Source organism: Panthera tigris, chromosome B3 (genome assembly GCF_018350195.1).
Source record: "Panthera tigris isolate Pti1 chromosome B3, P.tigris_Pti1_mat1.1, whole genome shotgun sequence".
NCBI classification, from domain to species: domain Eukaryota; kingdom Metazoa; phylum Chordata; class Mammalia; order Carnivora; family Felidae; genus Panthera; species Panthera tigris.
The window spans coordinates 36,647,221-36,651,961 of record NC_056665.1 but is presented as its reverse complement, the minus strand read 5'-3'; the positions used below and the strand labels follow the sequence as shown (position 1 = coordinate 36,651,961).

The 4,741-nt window shown below is 43.5% G+C and overlaps 1 non-coding gene across 1 annotated transcript; it reads right to left on the bottom strand.

Moving 5' to 3' along the window:
• Positions 1-211: 211 nt before the first annotated feature.
• On the bottom strand, positions 212-318 carry LOC122239810. The gene has a single exon (XR_006219196.1). It is a non-coding gene; the product is annotated as a U6 spliceosomal RNA (small nuclear RNA).
• Positions 319-4,741: the final 4,423 nt, after the last annotated feature.

Below are 4,741 nucleotides of genomic sequence, written 5' to 3'. Positions count from 1 at the left end.
GGGAGGGGCAGAGAGAGGGAGACACAGAATCGGAAGCAGACTCCAAGCTCCGAGCTGTCAGCACAGAGCCCGATGTGGGGCTCAAACCCACAAGTGGAGAGATCATGACCTGAACTGAAGTCACCCAGCTCAGTCACCGACTGAGCCACCCAGGTGCCCCTCTTATGATAGCCATCTTAACAGATGTAAAATGGTATCTTGCCATGAATTTTTTTTTTTTTTACAGTTCACAAATTTGTGTGTCATCTTTGTGCAGGGGCCATACCAATCTGCTCTGTATTGTTCCAGTTTTAGTATGTGTGCTGCTGAAGGGAGCACTCATTGTGGTTTCGATATGCATTTTGAATTATTCACTTTTTAAGGGGTAACTTTATGGTATGTGAATTACATCTCAATTTAAAACAACTGTTCATTGAGAGGCCTTGTGCCCTGAGCATACCTAATGTCCGGATCTTGGCTTCTATGTTTCTTCACTAAAAGAAACCTGATCTGTGGTGGAGAAAGGACAAAGTGAGCCTGGGATATTAAGCAAGGAAGTGCTTAAACAGGGATGTGGCCTGTCTAAAGGACACTGGCCAAATTGGGGACAGATTGAGCATCAAAATGAGTAAGGACTACACTTGATTGTAAAATATGGCATAAATAACAATCCATGAATTCATGGCAATAGAAAGGGAGAGAAAGAGAGAAAACAGTGATTCTTTATAGAAGAGTCCAGCTAATAGACGTAAAAGGAATTAGAGAATTTAGAAATCACCATTTTGCAACTCCTAACGAAATAATTGGTTCAAGCAAGGGTTCGGTAATAGGTGCTAGAACCATTAAGTGAACAACTATTAGGAAACTGAATATTCACATGGTGGCATCTCCCAGATTACTTTTAATTACAAATGGAAACATACACCTTTGCAGTGGAGAAATCTGGCATTTACTACTTTAAACATGAGGTCAGTTTAAACATCATGAATGGTAGAAAAACTTGACCTCTGTGCTTCCGAATATGACGCAGTAGTAAGTATACAACATCAGCTATTATTCTTACTAAAATGTGTGGCCTGAATGTAATCAGCCTTCTCTAGACCTGATCTTCATTTTCCAGGAATTCAGCAGATAGTGGGACTATTCTCTAAGACAGTTCACCTAAAATCTTCAAAAAGTTAAGGCCATTAAAAAAAAAAAAAAAAAGGAAAGAAGCAACAACACCAAAGGGACTGCTGTAGATTAAAAGACACTGAGGAGGGGCGCCTGGGGAGCCCCTGGGGGCACTCAGTTGGTTGAGCCTCCAACTCTTGGTTTTGGCTCTGATCATGATCTCACGGTTTGTGGGGTAGAGCCCGGCATCAGGCTCCGTGCTGTCAGTGCAGAGCCTGCTTGGGATTTTCTACCTTTCTCTGTGTTCCTCCCTGACTCACGCTGCCCCTGTCTCTCTCAAAATAAATAAATAAACTTTACAAACAAAACAAAACAAAACAAAACAAAACAACCGAGGAGCACCTGGGGGGCTCAGCCTGTTGAGCATCTGACTTGGGCTCAGGGACCCTCTGTTCCCCTCTCTCTGCCCCCCCCCCACCCCCCAGCTCACTCTCTGTCTCAAAAATAAACCAAAAAAGACACTTAAGAGACCTAATTAAACAATAGCAGCAACAACAAAACCTCACACCTGTTCAGTAAGGGTCTACTGCTGGCTGCATGTAGATTTTGCAAACTGGTGTTAAAATTAGGGAGGCACATTATCACGCTTTGGTGATAATCTAAAATACTTATTATTAAAACTTGTTAACGAATGGAAATTTTCATGGCAAATCTCTTTCGTATTCCCTCCCCTATGGGAAAAGAAATCATAATCACAGAAATGGCTGCCCTTGAAAGTATGTAATACAGCATGTGCTTCAAGATATTTGTATGATTTATCACTAAATCACAGATTCAGCATGGAAGAAAAGAGAAATGTACAGACAACTTCTCATTTCACTGAGCATGCAAACCCTTTCCACCTGTTAACGTCATTAACTGCAGTATGGGCCACTATAACATAACATTTCCAGACAAATGGAACTTTTTAAATAGCACTGCCCAATGGAAATATAATGTGAGCCACAAATGTAAACCCATGTATAATTTTACTTTTTTTAATAGTCATGTTAAAAAAAAAAGTAAAAAGAAGTAGGCAAAATTCACTTTAACAATATATTTTACTTAACCCAATACATTCAAAACATTATAATTTCACTAAGTAATCGATATAAAAATTATTAAAAAGACATTTTACATTGTTTTATTGTACTGCCTTTGAAATCGGTATATAATTTGCACTTCTCGCACATTTCAATTTGGACTGACCACATTTCATACACATATAAGTTGGACAGTACAGGCCTAGAGTATAAATACTGAAATACTGAGTCTAAACAGAACTGGTTTTAAGTGCTACAAATGAACAGTGTCAAATACAAAACTTTTTCCTAATTATATACATTTGATTTGCTTTTGCACTAGAAATTTTTTCAGGGATGAAAAAAAATAAGCCAAAAAATTCTGTTAACCAACCACGTGACTAATATTTTTGTATTTAGGGTAAAAGAGTGGACATAACAGTGGGGGGGGGGGGGAAGAGCCTCCAATTTTATACATACACATTCAAAGTCATTAAACACTAAATTACCTTATAATGCAGTTTACCCAGGGTATCTGGATGCAAGGGACATAAATGTCCCAAATTCTCCCGCCAAGCCCGCCTTAGTTATTTTCCTCTTAGGTTTCCACCAGCCAGACCTTAATGCACCAGCACCTGGGCTGATGCAGTTTCTCTCTGCTCTGTTCCAGAAGTTGTTCCAGCCCTGCCTCACAGACACTACCAGATCTGTCCTCCTCTTCCACGTCCCCGCCTCACAGACTGATGCTCCTGTAGGTGCAGCATCCTTCCAGCCATCCTGGATGGAAGGTTTCTGTTACCTGGCTTAACCCCGTCTTCCCATCTTGAATGCCATCCACCTTCCCCCAGTAGCCCAGGCTTGCCCTTGATGTTGCACTTTCTATCTCCCCTCTATCTCTATGCTCCCCTCCCTCTATATCCCCTCTATGTTCCCCTCCCTCTATCTGGCAAGTTAAGTCCTAGCTGCCTTTCCCTGCCTGGTATAAATTTCAAGTCTTTCAAGGAAGCTTTGCTGTCCTGCTGCCAGCAAGCTACTCTCACCCCTTGTGACCACACTGAGTTGCTTCTTGTCCACTGCCGTTTACTCTTGTGACCGTCCCCAAGGGTATCTTACCTTGCTTGTGAGCCCGCAGGGCCAGATCACTAAGTGCTGCAGATTGTTGCCTCACACTGGCCTCAGCCCCCTGCATGGGGCTGCAGTGGGCACTCAGGTATAGAATTGCCCCCTTCCCCTGCCCCCGGAAGCCTTCTCCACAGTTCACAGATGCCTACAAAGTCCGAAGACATGCATAATTCTTACACTTAAAAACATATGTGTGAGACTCATGGCTACTTTTGGACAGAGCGAAGATCAGGGCCTTGGAAGATATTTGCCCCTTGTGCTATTCTTAGTTTTTTACCCTGTTGTGTATCCACGCCTGCTGCAACGTGACTTTGCCGCTCCTCCTGTCGAGAGATGGACCCCACTTCCCCAGCCTTGAATCTGGGCTGGCCGTGTGACTTGCTTTGGCCATTAGAATAAGGCAGAAGAGAGAAAGTGCCTGTGGGACCCTAGGCCTCCAAGTAAACCAGGATCCGTGTGGACACAGTGGGAAGAGAGGGGGGTCAGGGGTCTGCCCTCCCCCTCCCACCGTATGCCAGTCTGGCTCTGCCAGTAATGAAGGAAGATACCTAAGGGCAAGGCCCTTCACCTCCTGGACCTCGGTTTCCTCATCTACCAAATGAAGAGATCCAACCAGGATAATGCTAGAGTCTTCTAGATCTTTATCATTTCGTGCTCCTGAAAACTATTTACACATGTGTATTATGTACAGCCATTCTCACCCAAATGGACTACTGAATTAAATTTTTGCCAGCCATTGTAGAAAATGAGAGTACCCTCTATGTGGAGCAGATAATGCAGACAGGGTGTTCAATGTCTTAGCAATCATTGAAATCTTAAACCATCTTTGAAAATAGTCACTAAAATTAGTCACTAATTCTCCAAGTGCTTTCACGTACCATTGTCTTATCTCGTTCTTCCAACCCTGCAAGATGGTTATCAGTTTCTTGTTTCTTTTGGCGAAACAAACCCCCTATTGGTGAAACTGCTGGGGGTCGCACAGTTAGTGCATGGGGGGTAGAGCTGAGATTTAGACCTTGGTCCTGCCCAGAGTCCATACCCTGCCTGCCAGGCTGCACTGTCTTGCAACAATTGGGGTGGCTCAAAATGAGACATAGAAGTTAGTGCATAACCACCTTCTTGCATTCTGGTGTGAAGACAAGTCTGGTAAAAGACTTTTATTTTTTTATTATTTTTTCAATTTTATTTTTGAGAGAGAGAGAGAGGAAAAGAGGGGGGGAGGGCCAGAGAGAGAAGGAGACACGGAATCCAAAGCAGGCTCCAGGCTCCGAGCTGTCAGCACAGAGCCCGACGCGGGGCTCGAACTCATGGCCCACGAGATCATGACCTGCGCCAAAGTGGGACTCTTAACGGACTGAGCCACCCAGGCGCCCCTACTAAAACACTCTTAAAGCTGGCAATTTTTTTTATACCTTCATCCTTTTCTTTCAGAGTTTATGCCTAGGGGCAAGGCCTCAGTTAGACCT